Below are 20,714 nucleotides of genomic sequence, written 5' to 3'. Positions count from 1 at the left end.
GAGAGTATAACATAAACTTCCTCTCACCGATGGACAGAATGGTTAACAGATCTCAACAAGATCTCAGAATTCAAGGTGGATCGGTGCATGAAGCCTACAAGTTTTGGTAAGATCAGGAGTGCACAGCTGCATCATTTCTCAGATGCCAGTGAAAATGGCTACGGTACTGTTTCATATCTAAGACTGGAAGATGATAACAAAGTACACGTTGCATTCTTAATGGGAAAGGCCATAGTGACACCATTGAAACAAATGACAATTCCCAGAATGGAACTTACTGCCGCAGTCTTAGCTGTTAAAGTTGACATATTGCTACAAAAGGAACTACAGCTTCAACTGGAAGAATCTATCTTCTGGACTGATAGTACTATGGTGCTTAAATACTTCAACAGTGAGAACAAACGTTTCATGACATTTGTAGGAAACAGAGTCTCCTATGTATAGGGAGCTACTAATGTTTCACAATGGAAATATGTTAACACAAAAGATAGTCCTGCGGATGAAGCTTCTAGAGGACTGACAGCGAACTGCTTCTTAAGCAATAAGAGATGGATCAATGGGCCAGAGTTTCTCTGTAAGTCAGACAGAGAATGGTCAAAATTTGAGCTGGGATTTGAAATCTCTGCTAATGATCCGGAAATTAAACAAAACATCACAGTGAATGTGACGCTAAAAATCCTGTTATTCTCTCTAAGGATTTTCACACTTCAACATTAAACCCAGCAAGTGCAGAAGCATCTCCATTATCAAAGGGCAAGTCAAGGATCAAAGATTTCATATTGACGGAATACCTGTTCCAACTGTTTCAGAAATGCCAGTGAAGAGTTTGGGCCAATGGTATGATGCAAAGCTCAAGGACACCGAGCAGTTTGAACAACTCAAAAAGGATACCATCACGCACATAGCTCGCATCAACAAGATCTTGCTACCAGGAAAACTCAAGCTGTGGTGCTTCCAATTTGGCATACTACCAAGAATCATGTGGCCTTTAACTATGTATGAAATCCCAATCAACTAAGTGGAAAAGCTGGAAAGAATGATCAGCACACATGTGAAGCAGTGGCTTGGACTTCCACGATGCTTAAGTGCTGTTGGGCTGTACGAGAGTGGCAAATTGGAATTACCCATTGCAGGACTTGTGGAAGAGTTCAAATACACTAAAGCAAGGTTGGTCATGACCCTCACTGAATCTGAAGATACTGTTATTCGAACAGCGACCCCCGTGTGGCAACGGGGAGGAAGTGGACCCCATCTGAAGCCGTTCAGAGTGCTAAGTCTGCTCTTCATTTCCGGGATGTGGTTGGCCAAGTCCAACACGGGAGAGCTGGGCTCTGGCTCATCCCAAAAGCTCCTCAATGGCACAAGGCAACATCATTGCAGAAGAGACTGCTCGTGGTGGAGTAGGTGAGAAGACGGGAGGAGACAGGGCAACATGCCAAGGCCGTCTCAATGACCAAGCGGGGCCAATGAACTAACTGGGAGAACCTTGAAAAGAGGAAACTCAGCTGGCGTGACATCTGGCAAATGGAAGGATCTCGGCTAAGTTTTGTCATCAGAGCCACTTATGATGTTCTACCATCACTCCAGAACCTGAAGCAGTGGTTCACAGAAGACCCTGCTTGTTCCCTTTGCCAAGCACCTGCATCACTAAGGCTTTAAACAGGATGCACTATGAGCCTCGGCCAAGGGCATTACACTTGGTGACATAACCATGTTCTCAGACAGCTGGCATCAATCCTGGAACAGAGGCGTAAGATCACAAATGTTTCCCCACAAACATCGGCAGGAAATGTCCACTCCACAACATTTGTACCAGCAGGCCAACCTCCAGAGCACCAGATAACATCAAAGGATGCAAGCATTCTGCAGCCTGCTCGGGATTGGAAAATGGAAGTGGACTTAGAAAATAAGCTTGTGTTACCCCCAGGCATTGTGGCTACAACACTCTGGCCAGACATGGTCCTGTGGTCCACAACAGCCAAGTTGGCATCCGTTGTGGAATTGACAGTTCCATGGGAAGATGGTGTTGAAGAAGCTTATGAGAGGAAAAAGACCAAGTACTCTGAACTGGCAACTAAAGCTGCCCAGAATGGCTGGAAGACCAAGATTTTCCCTGTCGAAGTGGATTGCAGGGTATTTGTTGCTACATCTATGACCAGGCTATTAAAGAAAATGGGGGTGATAGGTCACTCCCTCCAACAAGCAATCAAGTCATTATCAAATTCTGCAGAAAAAAGCAGCAATTGGATTTGGATCAAAACGAGAGGAAACAATTGAACTGCAAGATGAAGACAGGAGGGTATGGAATTGAGGGGGGTGTAACTGTGACGCCAGGTATCACCGTTGAGCCCTCTGCAGATGTTGTGGGCTTATCAATGAAACGTCAAAGAAGGAGCGTGCCCATTTGATGACCCCGATGACCTACCTTTCACCACTCCAATCCCACTGCAAATAGCAAGAGTGCCGAATTATTACAGGGATTGAAACATCAAGTCCTATTAGCTCTACTTATTGTTACAACACATCCATGAGTTGATCGGACATAGAGGAAGAAGTTTCATGCTATCAAAACTTTGGACTTTTGTGCTTTGGTCTATATACTGGGTATCATGCCTGATGTTAAGGGTTTGGTGCGCATGGTACGACCTTAAACTAAAAACAATGTTTTAATAAGACCAATAACCAAATTATGCTTGCTTCTAGAAGGCGAAGGTGAAGATGGAAGAATCGCTGAAGATTCTGAACGCGGATATATAATGCATGCTATTTTTTGTTTTTGAAATATGTTAAGCCTTCATGGCTACTTTTTTGACGTTTATTAGTAATTCTCTCGTTATATACTCAGAAGCAATTTGGCCTAATTTTGTGTGTCATAAATTATGGTATTTGTCATTAAATTTAGTCTGCCTGGAATTATGTGGGTGGGATTTATTACGTAGTCGGAGGCGTGTTTGCTGCTGGGTTTCTTGTGCAGAAGCTGTTAGCTTTTTAGTTTAGTTCGGAGGAGCATGTTGAGAAGGAATATCTTTCGACCACGGGTCAGAGCTTTCCAACATGAGGAGTTTTCTAACGGTTCAAAGAGATATGCTGGAGTTTGACGAAGATTAAAGCGTACGAGTCAAAGAAGGTTGGATGAATCTATATTACTAAAAGTCTGATCTTGACCGCCTTTGGCTCACTGTGCTGTGATTTCTGAGAGAACGCCGCCACCTACGGCCGTCAATTTTGGCCACCTCGCTCAGAGCCCTCCTCCGCCTCCCTGGACCAGAGGATTTTCCCATCGATGAAAAATCAGAGAGATATTAATGTTTTTTTTTTTAATTGCCATTCTCTCTGCTGCCCCTGCTGGAGGGAAGGGGAGGGACTATAAAACCAGGAAGTGGTGTGCCTCACTCAGTCTCTGCAATATGGAGGAAGCCAGAGGGTCACATCTCTCTGAGCTCTGAATAACACTGAACACATGTCTACTCAACTGTGAGTGCCCTTAATGTGGTTTGAAAATGAAAATATGGTTGGTTTGAAGTAAAAAGGCACTGCCTGCAAATGGTTGTTTGGGGGGTTTGGGTTGAAGTAAAAAGGCACTGCCTGCAAATGGTTGTTTGGGGGGTTTGGTTTGAAGTAAAAAGGCACTGCCTGCAAATGGTTGTTTGGGGGGTTTAGGTTGAAGTAAAAAGGCACTGCATGCAAATGGTTGTTTGGGGGGTTTGGGTTGAAGTAAAAAGGCACAGCAGGTACCAGCCCTCCCTTGTGAACATGGGACCCAACGGGTCCCACTTAGTCTAGTATCTTACTGTTTTTCTTCAACAATAATAAAACTATTAATCAAAAGACTGTGTTATGAAGATTTAACTGTTGAGAATCTTTGAAAGTCTAGTGGAGAGCTCACATGAGTAAAATGACATTCTCCTAGCCCCATGTTTTCTCCTAAGTGGCTAGAGGGAGCGATCTCTTGAACGATATAATGATCTGCCACTATAGTTGCGAAAGTGCAGCCATATCTGGTTCAGCTTCGATACGAGCAGAGACCCTTGAAGATGCACTGGTGGCTACAGATCCAGATTTGTGTCTTGATCTTCGTGTTGAGACATTTGAAATACTATCTTGGGGTCTAATTTCTTCTTCAATTTCAACTCCTTGTTGAATAGCTCCTCCCATTGTAGAGCGCGTAGCTTGTGCTACGATTTCAGATAACCACTTCTCCACGTCTTCCATGAAGCCATCGAAAAAATTTGTTCTCTCATGAAACCACTGAATTTGCCTTTCACATTCCTCCCTAGGCAGTTGTAAACCCAGTATTAAGTCTTGGTTTTCCCTGACCTCATGGCAGAGGTTGTTTAATTGAACCAGATTAGATTGTACCTCCTTCGAGTTCTCATCTAATTTCATGAGTTCCCTCTGGTTTTTGATTGAATTGATAACCTTATTCCATAACTTGTTTCTTGTTTTCTGGAATTTTTCCAGGAAGGTAGCTTGGCCCTTTTCTTGATGTTTCTCTTTTCACATCTTCTCGACTCTGGCTTGTCTTCGCCCTCCTGTGGCTGTTTTTCATACTTACCTGCTTGAAGGCCCATAATAAATGTATCTTTTATCGGAGTGTTCTTCAAACATCTGCAGAAATTCAAAACAAACTGTGCTGTTTCTTCAAAACATCATTACATTCAAGGTCCTGGAATTCCTCTGCCAGTATCTATGGTAAACAATTGCTGGCTTGTGCACTCCGTATCTTCTTGGAATTCAAAACATCGTTATAATTGAGATCCTCAAGGTCAAATTATTCATCGCTAGTAGCTTATCTTTAAGCTACTATAAACAATCGCCTTCGTGTTGGCTTTCGATTAATTTACCGCAGCTCGAACTTAAAGCTTTACAACCTTTAAAGTTTGCTTTAAAATCCGACAGTGTAGCTGTTCTACTCACGGTACCCGATTACGAAGCCTTCAATCTTCGTTCTTCTGATAATCCAGGTGTAGACCGTGTCGATTAGCCTGCAACTGGCAGATTCTTTGTTCCAGGATTTCCAGCTCACTCACAGAGATTCAGCTTTCTTCTTCAGTTCCACTCGTAGAACCAGTTTTTACTCTAATGTAATAGCAATTTTTATTTACTTTTCAATGTCTAACTTTTTATTGCTAATACTACTCGGGGATGTGGTGGAGATATAGTTTAACAAAAACAAATCTTCCAGTCGTTGTTGATTAGTAGCACCCCTCGGTCATGACTGACCATGGGTGATGCATCCTAGTTTGCAGGTGATGTGTGGTCGGATGCAAGCCTGGGGGATGTCATATGGAGGACAGGCTGTTGCCCATGCAGCACGTCCCCCCTCTCCACATCGTTGCTCGATCCAAAGGAACAGCAGGGCCGTTACAGTTTGGCACCAGCGCCGTCGCAGGAGCTGCCAGAGCGAGGTTGTAGACAACGACGAACCGCCTTAGAGGCTCCGACTCCGGATTTTCTTGAAGTTTACTCCTGGAGCCTTTTCCATGACTGGATATGGCCGCGAGGCAGTGAAGGTTTTAAATCAGAGTTTTCCCTCTTCTAGATGGACTGCCTTCCCAGGCTGACGAGCCCCATCTGCTCGAGACTCACGGGGGTGGGAGCGTCTATCTTCCAGTGCAGGTCTATAGCACGTGTTTCTTGATTAATTGGTCTTTTACTGGTAACACAAAACAAATAAATAATTCATAACTTTTCGTTCTTACTAACTGTTTCTTCCATGCGGAGTCTCGTGAACATGAACATGATAAAAACTGTTGTCCTCATTATCCCTAGAGGCAAACTAAAAACCCATTCTCTGAGTCTGAGCTAGCCTCCTAAAAATGGAGACACCCCCTTCTACGTATATAAATGCACCCACAAGCTAGGAAAAAGATACAGAAATACTAACAGTAACTAACTTAAGCATAAATGGCTCTTACACTCATTATATTGGATTGAAATGAATTGAACCTAAGTTTGAACTAAATTACGTACCATGCAGTCATGACAGAAAAAAGCAACAAAACACACAATGAACACAATTTAACACAAACATCCATCACAGTGAATCTCCAAGCACCTCCTCACAGTGATGGAAGGGAAAAAGTCTTATCTCTTCCTTGCGTGTTTTCCCGCTGCGTCGAGGCAATCGAAGCTCTCGATGCTGAAGCCCCCACTGGGTGATGGTAGATCCCGCGGCCGATTTTAAGCTCCGCGAACGGGCTGATTCAAACTCCGTGATTCGGGGCGGACGAAACTGCTATCCTCCAGTCCAGCAGACGAAGCTGCTGTTGCGGGAGCTCCCGAAAATCGGTCACCAATCAGGGACCTGCGAGCTCCCGATGTTATCGTCCACAGGGCTCACGGTCGAAGCCTCCGAAGCTCCAACGTCGGATCGCAGCCACAGCGCCACCACAGCCTCCAAAGTCAGCCAGCTCCACGATGGCGAGTCCACAGGCTCTGCCACCGGAGCCCCAAGATCGATTCCAGTTGGAGGCCACCAGCTCCACGATATTAGGCCTCAGCGCAGATGTAGACGGAGATACGACAAGGAAAAGGTTGCACCACCGTTGAAGGAAGAGATAAAAAAAATAGTTTCCCCCAACCCCCACACATACACAACTAAAAATAGACTAAACATACATCTAACAAGACTAAAAGAAAACAGAATAAGGAAAGACAGACTGACTGCAGGCAAGCCGCAGCTGCTTGGGCAGCGCCGCCACTAAGTTTAGTTATTTTAATGTATCACTTATATCACTCCCTGCAAGATGAAACTGTGGCGCTCAAGTAACAGCGATGCATTAGAAACATAGAAAAATAGTTGCAGGAGTAGGCCATTCGGCCCTTCGAGCCAGCACCATCATTCATTACGATCATGGCTGATCATATAAAATCAGTACCCTGCTCCTGCTTTTTCCCCATATCCCTTGATTCCTTAAGCTCTAAGAGCTAAATCTAACTCCCAGACAGGCTCAATGCTTTCTAAAATTACTTCAAAGGGGAGAACAATTATGTACCTTCACAGGCTCCCACAACCCACAATGACACTGTGATCTCAGACTCTAAGGCCAACATCAAAAGATCCTTCTTGAGGGTGAACCTTCAGAAAGCATTCACCCTTGACAGTGTACCTAACCATGTTCTAAAGACCTGCATGGACCAACTGGCTTGAAGTTTTCACAGACATCTTCAACCACTTATTATTATGATCGGAGATCCATACCTGCTGTAGAAGGACATCCGTAATTCCGTAGCCAAGAATAGTAAGATGACATGCCTCAGTAACTACCGACTGGGCATCCAATATGATGAAGTGCATTGAGAGATTGGTTATGATGCAAACCCGTCTAAATTTGCTATTGCCTTATTTCCTAGCTTTAGATTCTCCAGGAGGAACAAACATCCTCTCCATATCCACCCTGTTGAGACCCTCAGGATCCTGTATGTTTCAATCAAGTCCTATGTCACTCTTCTAAATTCCAATGGAGAATCATATCAATCATATCCCCTGTCTTCATCCATGCCATTTGTATAAATTATGCCACCCTTGCATCATTCTTGTGGTCACCCATTCCTTACATCTCACCAAATAAAGTAATTCTTTCCCGTAAGATGGCCAATCTTCTATCCATGCCAATCTTACATTTTGTATCATCTGCTTATGTTTTGCACAATGATGTAGCATCTGAACAAGTATCTTCTGGAAATCTAAGTACAGTACATTTATTGGTTGTCTTTCATTCACAGCACATGTACTTCTTCAAAGAACTCTAATAAATTGGTCAAAAACTATTTCCCTATCACAAAACCATGTTAACTTTGCATTTAGCTGGAGGACCAATTCAACACAGTTTTGCTGAAGAAAACAAAAAATGCATATGTTATGTCCATGATTTGTAGATGAATGAAGCTCTACATGCATCAGCGGGTGTAGAATGCATTAAATTGCCCACTTCAACATTATGTCCTTTGTGGAATGCTGGAATTGGGCCCTGCATACAGTATTGTTGAAACAAGTAGCAGCAACTCCAATGGGGTGAAGATGGGAGTCCAAATCAATCTACTCTTCCCATCAGATGGTAAATTTCCCCATTTGGAGGATGGCAATATTGTTGCTTGATAACAGCAAATTTGAAATTAAAGTGGAATCTTGCCCTTTTGTGGAGTGGAATCAGGTCTGGGCCACTAATCCCAAAGCAAGAAGTAAAGCTAAGATGCACCAACCTATCTTCATCGAGAGAGTCGACAGCTTCAAGTTCCTGGTCATGCATATCTCTGAATATCTGCCTTTGGCCCAGCTCATTGATGAAATCACAAAGAAAATTCTGTGACAACACTACTTACCTAGAAGATTGACGACATTTGGGATGTTGATAAGTATGCTCTTGAATGTCAACAGGTGGATGGTGGAGAGCATATTGACTGGTTGTATTACATCCTGATTCAGTAATTCAAATGCAAAGGAATGAAGGAGGCTATAGAGAGCAGTGACATTGCCAGGTCCATTATAGGTACTGACCATCCCACCATTGAAAGGATCTGTAGGACGTGTTGCCTTAAAAAGGCAGCCAATATTAAAAAAGATCCACATATCCTTGGTCACACTCTCATTTCATTACTACCATGGCGAAGAAAGTACAGGAGCCTGAAAACTGACCACCAACTTTAAGAACAGCTTCTTCCCAGCAATCGTCACACTGTACAACGCTAATCATTACCTCAACAATTATAATCTTCTTTGGACTGTTTTAGGTTGCACTATGGACTATAGTTTTTCATTATTATGGTTGGCTAATATTTCTGTTATTATTTATTATATTAATCAATGATAATACAATAAGCTACAGCAAGAAAAAAATGTTATTGTTCTTGACTCTCTTGACTCATGACATGATCTTGTATTTCTTCAGATCAAATGGGAATTGGAGCGGAATGGGTGTGGAAAGAACAATGGGTGTCAGGCTGGAATAGAATGGAATTACAGAAAATCATTGCCAGAAAGGTGCACAGTGCAGCAGATATGATAAAGGGGATGCAGTGGACATCAGAAGAGGAACAACTGTACATTGTGGTTGTAGATTTGTAGGCACTAAATGACAAGTAAGGAAAGTTTGAATTGATTTAGTGGGAATTGGGCAGTGCAGTGAAGCTGCATGTGGTGCAGCCGTCATCATTCTGGTAAACGGGGTTACTTTCTGAAATCCAATGCGCAGTTTACACATTCTCCCTGTGATTTTTTTCCCTTCGATTATTATATATTATCTGTGAATATTGCATTTACAGGTCTGTCATCCTGTTTTAAGAATGTAATTGTTCGTGGTTGGTACATATGACAATTAAACTCTCTTGACTCTCTTGAAACTTGAATCTTAATTGTGCGGCGTTTACCCAGCTGCTACATCCACATCGCAATGATGTGCCGGGTGTTCATAGACTAATTGGCTATTTTAAATTTCTGGCTGTTGGGGAATGGGTGGGAATGAGTGTTAATAAGCACAAGGGAGACAATTGACTATGGGTTATTCATTGGGGGGAATGGGATTGCTCAGAGAGCTGGTACAGACTCAATGTTCACCTATGTGGTAAGGAAATATAAAATCAAATTTTGCATTCACGAACCCGAGCAAAGAATGAAAGTTAATTATTTTAAATCAATGGCAATTTTACACTGAAAGTTTGTTTGGAAAAAGATTAAGAAGAAAAATTAAGTGATGCAGTCTTAGAGAATTGCTCTGTTACTTCTTCATTCCATATTTAAAGAGAGGAGGGTGCACAACACATGCAATTCCAAGTTGCATTTGATCAGAAGAAATACAACTGATCAAGTGGAGTCTACAATATACTCTTTCCACATACTTTTTAAGATAATTCTTTCAGGATTAGAGACCACCAGTTTCTTAAATTAAATTGCTCCCCAGCGCTTCTGGTGGATATAGTCTCTTAGCTAGACCTTTTCTTTTTCCTTCTCTTCCTGGCAACTCTCCATTCTTCCTACAGAGTCATGGTGAATACCAAAAGGAATGCCTGCTAATTCCTTATATACAATACTTTGAAGTCAAAACACGTTCTCCAACAGCTACTAACTCACTACCCGTAAATACTAGCGGCCTTATAGAGCTCCTACAAAATACCAACACCATTTTCAAAATCAGAAACAACCAATGGAAACTAATCAATAACTGGCCTGAAGGTAGATGATACTTAATTTACATTGTATCTGCAATAAATACTTCCTGGTGGTAAACCAGCATTCGCAACAGTCCCATGTTATACGGAACAAAATCAGCTCTGAAAAGTATTGGAAACTAATTTTTACAACCTTTTTTTACCAAACTGGGCTCCCAACCTACAAAGCAGTTGAATAACTTCAGGACAGTGTTTAACTCCGGTAAGACCAGAGGTGGGGGTCTGTGCATTTATGTAAATAAAGCATGGTGCACGGACTCCACCATCATCGAGAGTCACTGCTCAGCTAACCTTGAGTTCCTCTTGGTTAGATGCAGACCATTCTATCTGCCCTGAGAGTTTACCTCCACTGTTGTGACTGCAGCCTATATCCCTCCTGATGCTAATGCCAAGCTTGCAATGAAAGAGCTGCATACTGCCATTAGCAAACAACAGACTCACAACCCAGAGGCAGCCTTCATTGTTGCGGGTGACTTCAATCACTCCAACCTGAAGACTGTACTCCCCAAATTCCACCAGCATGTCTCCTTCGCCACTAGAGTAGACAAAGTCTACACTAACATGGCTGAAGCTTACAAAACTGTCCCCCTCCCCCACCTTGGTCAGTCTGATCACCTCTCATTGTTCCTGCTCCCTAAGTACTCCCCACTCATCAGACGGGTTAAACGCACTGTGAGGACAGTTAAAGTCTGGTCAGAGGAAGCGGACTCCACACTTCAGCAGTGTTTTGGAAACACTGACTGGAAGGCGTTTGCAGCCCAGGCCACCCTTGACTCCCACACGGACATTGATTCCTACACATCCTCTGTTCTGGACTTTATAAACTCCACCATCAATAGTGTCACCTCCCTCAAACGGGTACCATATTCCCAAATCAGAAGCCATGGATGAACAGCGAGGTCAGGCTACTGCTGAAAGCACGGGACACCGCTTTCATGTCAGGCGATGCTCGAGCCTACAGTTCATCCAGGGCTAACCTGAAGAGGGGCATCAAGAAGGCCAAGCACTGCCATAAGCTCAGGATTGAGGAGCACTTCAACAACAACTCCGATCCCCGACGCATGTGGCAAGGCATCCAGGCCATCACGGACTATAGACCCACCAACACCACCCCCACATCCAGCGACGCCTCCTTCCTTGAGGAGCTTAACCGCTTCTATGGCCGCTTCGACAGGGACAATCTAGAGACAGCCATCAAGGCTGTGCTCCCTGCTGATCACCAACCCCTCACACTCACCCCCTACGACGTGTACGTGGCACTGAGTAGGACTAATGCACGTAAGGCCGCTGGCCCTGATGGCACCCCCGGGCGCGTCCTCAGGGCCTGTGCTGCGCAGCTGACAGACGTCTGGACTGACATCTTCAACCTGTCACTTGCCCAAGCAGTTGTCCCCACGTGCCTTAAAACCACCTCCATCGTGCCGGTGCCAAAACATTCCACTGCGGCAAGCCTCAACGACTTCCGCCCAGTTTCACTTACTCCCATCATCACCAAGTGCTTCGAGAGGCTGGTCCTGGCACACCTCAAAGGCTGCCTACCCCCCACATTGGATCCCTATCAGTTTGCTTACCGCAAGAACAGGAGTACGGAGGATGCCATCTCAACGGCACTTCACTCCGCCCTCTCCCACCTCGACAACAGAGACACTTACGTAAGAATGCTGTTCATCGATTACAGCTCAGCATTCAACACCATTATACCCTCTAAACTGATCACCAAACTCGGTAACCTGGGCATCGACCCCTCCCTCTGCAACTGGATACTGGACTTTCTAACCAACAGACCCCAGTCTGTTAGGTTAGACCAGCACACCTCTTCAACCCTCACCCTGAACACCGGCGTTCCACAGGGCTGTGTGCTGAGCACCCTCCTCTACTCCCTCTTCACCTACGACTGCACATCTGTACATGGTACTAACACCATCATCAAGTATGCAGATGATACAACGGTGATTGGCCTCATCAGCAACAATGATGAGTCGGCCTATAGGGAGGAGGTCCAGCTCCTAGCAGCATGGTGCGCTGACAACAACCTGGCCCTTAACTCCAAGAAGACCAAGGAGCTCGTTGTAGACTTCAGGAAGTCTAGGGGCGGCACGCACACCCCCATCCACATCAATGGGACGGAGGTGGAACCATGTTTCCAGCTTCAGGTTCCTGGGGGTCAACATCTCCGATGACCTCTCTTGGACCCACAATACCTCAACACTGGTCAAGAAGGCTCACCAGTGTCTCTTCTTCCTGAGGAGACTGAAGTAGGTCCATCTGTCTCCTCAGATTCTGGTGAACCTCTACCGCTGCACCATTGAGAGCATCCTTACCAACTGTGTCACAGTATGGTATGGCAACTGCTCTGTCTCCGACCGGAAAGCACTGCAGAGGGTGGTGAAAATTGCCCAACGCATCACCGGTTCCTCGCTCCCCTCCATTGAGTCTGTCCAAAGCAAGTGTTGTCTGCGGAGGGCGCTCAGCATCGCCAAGGACTACTCTCACCCCAACCATGGACTGTTTACCCTCCTACCATCCGGGAGGTGCTACAGGTCTCTCCGTTGCCGGACCAGCAGGTCCAGGAACAGCTTCTTCCCTGCGGCTGTCACACTACTCAACAATGTACCTCGGTGACTGCCAATCACCCCCCCCCCCTCCCCCCGGACACTCCTCCCACAGGAAAAACACTATGACTGTATGCATGTAAATAGATATATTTATTGAAATCATATTCTATGTCGCTCTCCAGGGAGATGCTAACTGCATTTCGTTGTCTCTGTACTGTACACTGACAATGACAATTAAAGTTGAATCTGAATCTGAAGAAGGAACTGCAGATGCTGGAAAATCGAAGGTACACAAATAATGCTGGAGAAACTCAGCGGGTGCAGCAGCATCTATGGAGCGAAGGGAATAGGCAACGTTTCGGGCCGAAACCCTTCTTCAGACTGAAGTCTGAAGCACTGTCACCTTGCTGCTGCTCTCCTGGATGTTATGTCTGAGCAATTCTACTGGGGGCAATCCGTTCTTGTGAGGCAGAACAAGTTTAATGCACAAAAACCTTTGACAGCCGTCTACAATGTATTCCTGATGTAGCCATCAAAAGCAATAGTTTTATTGTTGCTACTCCAGGACAGAGAAGCAAGAGCAACAACAACCTTTGGAATATAGAATTGACAACTATGTGCTAACTGCATGTTCAGCTGTGTAAGGTTAAGAGGGACCATTAGTTGGAGTGTTCATTTCTATCATGTTATATTGAATTCAAAAGGAAGAGCTTCTGCTCATAAAAAAAATAACCCCACTAGCTGTCCATGTAAATAATAATAATAATAATAAATTTTATTTAATGGGCGCCTTTCAGACATCTCAAGGACACCTTACATAGTAATCGGAAAAAAAACATATAATCGGAATAGAACAGGTAAAAAAGACATCACAGAGACACAAATTAAAAACAGAATTCGATCCAAAAACAGAAAATCAAAAACACAGTGTGAAGAGAGAGCAGCGGCAGCCAAAGCGCGCCAGCGTCCACTCTCTCTTCACGGCAGCCATCTTGGACACAGACCTACAGGACTACAATTAGACAAAAAAATCATCCCCCCACAGTGGGTAGCACTGTGGAGGAAGGCACAATGTCCAGTCCCCACCCCATGTTCACCCCAAAGTCAGGCCTATTGAGGCCACCGCAATTGCCTCTACGGAGGCCCGATGTCCCTGGCCGTTCTCACCGGGTGGTCTTGCTCCGGCGTCGGGAGAGTCCTCTCGGCGGCTGGGCCATCTGGAACGGCCGCTTCCTGGTTGGAGCCCGCGGCTGCCGAAGCCGACAAGGCCGCGCCTGTTTGGAGCTCCCAGGCTCCCGATGATAAAGTCGGCGCCGCCTCTCCGCACTGCCGCCTCTCCGCACTGCCCCCTCTCCGCACTGCCGCCTCTCCGCTCCGCAGACCCGCAGCCCGGAGATGTTGCTCTCGGCGGTCCAGCTCGCCAGAGCTCCAGCGCCGAGATAAATAAACCCATGTCTTGAGAATCTTTTGAATCCACCATTAAAAAGCAAGAAAAATGCTTGGTTCATTATTTTTCTCCTCCCCTTTCCAAATGCCCCCCTGAAGACATCAGAAATATCAAAACCAACATTTGCTGTATGGGACAGAATTAACATCAGTTTTTATATTTTATGTGCCTGTAAATTATTTAGTCTTTCATAAAGTCTCCTGATTTGATAAAAGGAAAATTAAAACTGTTATTGTCTCTTCCAAGACAATTCTTAAAATTAGTTTTTACATGATTGCAGTTAATCTATTTGAGTGGATGTGCAGCATTTATATAGTCCTGCTTTATGCGTTGCAATTTGTTCTAAACATAATACTAGACAGTCATTCTTGCAAAAACAAGCTGGGTCAGGATTATTTACAAATGGAGATTGAACTTTGACACCCTTGGGTAAAACAATAAGGCAGGATACTGAGTATTACTTCTGGTCAGTTCCTGTTATTCCATGTGCACAATAGCAACCAAATAGCAAAGGATATCCAGAATCCTGGAATTATCATAATCACATAATTTAGATGCCTTGCAGCCGGCATACATTTCCTGGTCCGATTCATAGGTCGTTATTTTGTCGGGACTCTTCTGGGTATAATTTTTAAATCATCAACCAAAATATGTTTGAATGGAGAATGAACAGACATTTGTGATTTCCTCTAAACGCCATTTTCTCAGTTCCATCCACGGCTAGCTTTTCTTTTAATGGAATTTATTGGGATGTATTTTAAAAATGAAACAACTGCTCAACTGAGGTTTTGAAACATTGATTTGACACCTAATTAATTAATAACATTATTCTTCAGCAGACCACCAAATTGCTGCTGAGCAGATGAATGTCTCTGAAGTAAATTGCTAAAGTTAAATTCATATGTGAGTTTAGGTTGTACCTGCTTTCGGTACCTGATTGAGATCTTTATATATATTAATAAATTAAATTAAATTTATGCTGTAAATAAATTATTAAGGTTAAATTTATGCGGTAAATAAATCAAGAATATTAAATCAGTCACCAGTGGGAGTATTCCAGAGACAAATTACTGAACTAAATAAATGCCGGCCAAATAAATTATCTGGGGCTTGGGGATCCAGACCAATGAATAAAATTAATAGAGTACCAACTGTATATATTAAATTGGATTATTCTTTATTCAAACTGCAGCTCCCTAAGTCCCACTTAGTTCCTACTGTGCTGCTCCAGTTTTCATACACTTCACTACCCTCCTCCACTTTAATAGTATTTATTTCAAATGCAAAATTAGTGTTTTTTTTACCACTACTTCAGGCATCCCATGCCCAGTTTCAAGTTATTCACTTGCTCAATCTCTTCACTCACAAATAATGGATGATTTTATTCAAATATTTAGGATTCTAAGGGATATGAAGGGTAAATATGGAGATGTTTTCGCTCATGGAAGAGTCAAAGGGGGATAATAACACGTTCATTTAATTCTGAGCTTTGCACTAAGTTTAGGCATTTAGGAATTTTTTCTCCCAGAATGTGGTGAATCTCTAAAAGTTTCTACCCAAGTCAATTCAAGTCAATTTATTGTCATATAGACAAGGATGGTGTGGTACGGCTACTATGGAAATTAGTGAAGAAAAAAGAAAAGAAAAGACATTAGTGCAAAACAGAATTAGAATGAAAAACAAATCCATGGTGGTGCAAGAGTGTTGCATGGTAGTCCACAGTGTTCCATTGCTGACGTAGGATTAGGGTTGTCAGGTTCGTTCAAGATCCTGACAGTTGCAGGAAAGTAGCCATTTTTGAACCTGGTGGTGTGACTTTGGGCTTTTGTACCTCAACTTAACTGTGGCATTGAGACTGAGGGTATGGCAGGGGATCCTTGATGATAAGATGCTGCCTTCTTGAAGCAGGGCTTCATGTAAATGTTCTCCTTGGAGGCGAGAGCTGTACCTGTAACAGGGCTGAGTCCAACACGCCTTGAGTTCCTGTGCATTAGAACTGCTGTACCAGGCCATAATGCAACCAGTCAGGATATTTTCTACTTTGCATCTGAGGCGCTGGAAACATCTCCGCGATGTTTCCAGCGCCTCGCTGCCGCTGCTGAAGCTCTGGTCCGGTCCAGGCAAGAAACGCCACGGCAATCCAGCTGGTAGGCCGCGGGGGGGGGGGGGGGGCGACTCAGATAATAGCCGATGCAGTGAAGCAGGAAAAAATGAGAGTAAAGGTTTTCGCCTTTGCAAGAGGCAGAGTGGGAGGAGGTGTAGTCCAGGTAACTATTGGAGGCTGTGGATTTGTAAGAGTATTTGGTAAAATGTCAAATCTCTTTAAATTGCTAAGATGGTAAAGGTGCTGGTGTGCCTTTTTTGTGATTACATCTATTTGCTAACGATGTCAACATGCAGGAATTTTAAGTGACCTATTCTCTCCACCACCAACCCACCAATGAAAACTGGGAAAACTGGTGTTCCAATTTCCAAGAACGATCAAGTGTATTAAGGACTACATGCAACTGGCACACTAAGAAAAGAGTTGAGCTCTGAATCCTTGTTCATACTGAATGACGGGGCAGGTGGTCCACACCTGCTCCTATTTTCTTATGTTCTTGCACAGTGAAATTATCTTTCACTGCTAAAACGCTCACAATATAATAATCTACACAGTAGTATGGAAACACAGAAACTGCAGATGCTGTACTCTTGAGCAAAACACACAGTGCTGGAGGAACTCAGTAGGCCAGGCAGCACCTGTGGAGGGAACGGATGGACGATGTTTTGGGTCAGGACCCTTCTTTAGCTTGATTAGAGTAGGAGAGAGAAAGCTGAAATGAGAGGTGGGGGCAGCACAGCCAGACAAGTGATTGGTGGATACAGATGAGAGAGGGGGGGGGGGGGGTGATAGGCAGATGGATGGAATAAGTGATGAAGGCTCCATATGAAAATTAAGCAAAAAGGTGTTAGATAAGGAGAGGAATGTAAAGCTGGAGGGGGATATGGAAGGAAAGGGGCAGGGAGAATAAAAGGGAAATGGGGGAATGGGAGGTAAATGTGGGAAGGGGGAGATAAGAACAGGGGCATAAGAGGGGTTGGAGAGTAGTGGAGGGTGCAGTCTCCACAGAAAGCAGAAAGAGATGGGGATGGGAAAATGCAACTTCTGGTGATATTACATTGAATGTCGTGGAAATGTCGAAAAATTAAGTATTGCATTCGGAGGCTGGTGAGGTGAGAGGTGAGGACCAGGAAAAACTTTCCTTGTTTTGAGACGCGAGTGAGGGATCCATCCACAACAGCAGGGGAAACACATTTCCTGAAGAAAGGGATGCCTCATTTTAGGGGTAGATTATATTTTATTTTATTTTATTTTATTTATTGTCAGTGTCTTCAATGAAGAGACAACAAAATTATTTTTCCCTTAGTGTAATACAAATAAATAAATAAATAAAATAAAATAAAATTAAAATAAAATAAAAAAAACACAAAACACAGAACACTGTAGTCCACAACACAAACATCCCCACAGCAGCACCAAAGTTCCCCACTGTGAGGGAAGGAACCAATGTCCAGTCAACCTCCTCGCCGATGTTCCCCAATGTTCACCCGTGGTCGGGGCCTCCCGAGCACCCCGTAGTCGCCACTACGGGCGGCCCGATGTTCAGGCCCTCTCGCCGGGAACCTCTCGTCGGCCACCTTCCATCGGAGTCTGTGGCTCCCGATGTCCACAGGCCGCGCTGGGTGGAGATTCGTGCTGGCGACCTCCGGCAAAGGGTCCCAGGACTCCGCGATGTTAAAGTCAGCGCCGTCCGCGTTGGGAGCTCCGCACCCACAGCTCCGCGATGTTGGAGCAGCGGCCCAGCACTCCGGAGCTCCAAGCGGCGATCCCAGGAAGGCCTCGCCTGCTCCGCGATGTTTCCAGCGCCTCGCTGCCGCTGCTGAAGCTCTGGTCCGGTCCAGGCAGGAAACGCCACGCCAATCCAGCTGGTAGGCCGCGAGGGGGGGGGAAGGGGGGGCGACTCAGATAATAGCCGATGCAGTGAAGCAGGAAAAAATGAGAGTAAAGGCTTTCGTCTTTGCAAGAGGCAGAGTGGGAGGAGGTGTAGTCCAGGTAACTATTGGAGGCTGTGGATTTGTGCATAGTCAGTTCATAGTGCATAGTCTGTCCCCGGTGACGGAGAGAGGATTTGAGAAAGGTGCGAGGGGTGTCGGAAATAATCCAAGCATGTTTGAAGGCCAGGTAGAAGTTAGTAACAAAGGCTTTTAGAAAGCCCAGATACACCCTATCCACTGGCTCTCCCTTTATCTATTCCACTTGTTACACTCTCAAAAAATTCTAGAAGATTAGCCAAGCATGATTTCCCCTTCATAAATCCATGCTGACTTTGACTGATCCTGTCACTGCTTTCCAAATGCGCTGCTATCAAATCGTTAATAATCGACTCAAGCCCACTACCGATGTAAGACTAACTGGTCTATAATTCCCCGTTTTCTCTCTCCCTCCTTTCTTAAAAAGTGGGGTTACAGTCCACAGGAACTGATCCAGAGTGGAGAGAACATTGAAAAATGATCACCAATGCATCCACGGTTTCTAGGGCCACCTCCTTGAGTACTTTGGGAAGCAAACAATCAGGCCCTGGGGATTTAACTGCCTTCACTCTAAACAGTTTACCTAACACCGTTTCCTGACTAATGTGGATTCCCTTCGGTTCCTCCCTCTCACTAGATCCTCGGTCCCCCAGTATTTCTGGGAGATTGTTTGTGTCTTCTGTCATGAAGACAGAACCAAAGTACTGGTCTGCCATTTCCTTGCTTCCCATTATAAATTCACCCATTTCACAATGTAGATGCTGTAAGGGACCTACATTTGACTTCACTAATCTTTTCCTCTTCACATATCTATAGATGCTTTTACAGTCAGTTTTTATATTCCGCACATGCTTTCTTTCATTCTCTATTTCCCCCCTCTTAATTAACCTCTTTATCCTCCTCTGTTGAATTCTAATTTCTCCCAGTCCTCCGGTTTGCTGCTTCCTCTGGCCAATGTATATGCCTCTTTCTTGGATTTAACATTATCTTGTTATAACATGCCCTTGTTAACCACGGTTGAGCTGCCTTCCCCATTTTACTTTTACGGCAGACAGGGATGAACTATCTTTGGAGTTCATCCATGCGATCTTTATATCTTTGGCATTGCATCTCCAACTGTCAACCCTTTAAATATCATTTTCCAGTCTATCCTAACCAATTCCCATCTCATACCAACAAAGTCTCCTTTCTTTAAGTTCAGGACCCTAGTGTCTGAATTAACCGTGTCACTTCATCCTTATGCAGAATTCCACCATATTATGGTTACTGTTGTCCAAGGGGCGTTGCACAACAAGATCACGATCTAATCCTTCCTCATTACACAATACCCAGTCTAGGATGGCCTGCCCTCTAGCCAGTTCCTCTACATATTGGCTTGGAAAACCATCCCGTATACACTCCAGGAAATCCTCCTTCTCAACGTTGTTACCATTTTGATTAGCCCAATCTGTACAGTATGTAGATTATAGTCACTCATGATAACTGCTGTACCTTTGCTACATGCATCCCTAATTTCCTATTTGATGCTATCCCCAACCTCCCGACTGCTGTTTCGTGGTCTGTATACAACTCCCACAAGCATTTTCTACCCTTGGCTATTTCGCATTTCCACCCATACAGATTCCACAGCATTGAAGCTTATGTCTCTCCTGACTATTGCATTAATCTCCTCTTTAACCAGCAATGCCACCCCACCTCCTCTTCCTTTCTGTCTATCCTTCCTGAATATTGAATATCCCAGAATATTGAGCTCCCAGCCTTGGTCACCCTGGAGCCATGTCTCCGTAATCCCATCCATATCTTATCCATTAACTACTAAGTGCACATTCAATTTATCCACCTTATTACAAATGCTCCTCGCATTAAGGCACAAAGCCTTCAGGTTTGGGTTTTTTTCTCCTACCTTTTGCTTCGGTCCTCATTTTATACAATACAATACAATACAATACAATACACATTTATTGTCATTTGAGCCCCAGTGAGACTCAAACGAAATTTTGTTTCCACAGCCATACAAACAAAAACAATGTCCTACAGACATACACACAATTAAGTTCACACAAACATCCATCACAGTGAACCCACTGTGTTGGAAGGCAAAGTCTTTTCTCTCCCCTGTTCTCCATGTCTCTCCCGATGTCCAAGCCCCAGGCGGGTGATGATAAGTCCCACGGCCATTTTAGGCCGTGCCGGGCGATTTACGGCCCCGCTCCCGGTCTAAAAGTCTCGAAGTTGGAGCCCCCGGTTGATACTGTTATGGCCCTCTGTCTCCCTCTGTCTCCCTGCATTGGTTCCCATTCCCCTGCCCTATTAATTTAAACGTGAGAGGAGTTAAAATAGAAGTTGTTAAGGGTGAGGACAAGTTCAGCCAGATGGCGTAGAGTGCTCTGATCTTCCTGGTGGGAATGAAGGTATATTCTATTTAGAATGTAGATATTATAGAAAAGATATCAGAATATTGATAGAGTTAC

At 44.4% G+C, this 20,714-nt stretch overlaps 1 long non-coding RNA gene across 1 annotated transcript; it reads right to left on the bottom strand.

The window, feature by feature from the left end:
• Nucleotides 1-1,549: 1,549 nt before the first annotated feature.
• LOC116971691 lies at nt 1,550-19,759 on the bottom strand. Its single transcript, XR_004411558.1, has 3 exons — nt 19,474-19,759; nt 4,193-4,197; nt 1,550-1,561 (listed from the first exon to the last, which is right to left on the bottom strand). It is a non-coding gene; the product is annotated as an uncharacterized LOC116971691 (long non-coding RNA).
• Between the last annotated feature and the right edge of the window lie 955 nt (nt 19,760-20,714).

This window comes from Amblyraja radiata, chromosome 4 (assembly GCF_010909765.2).
Source record: "Amblyraja radiata isolate CabotCenter1 chromosome 4, sAmbRad1.1.pri, whole genome shotgun sequence".
NCBI classification, from domain to species: Eukaryota; Metazoa; Chordata; class Chondrichthyes; order Rajiformes; family Rajidae; genus Amblyraja; species Amblyraja radiata.
This window is presented reverse-complemented; position numbering and strand designations above follow the sequence as displayed.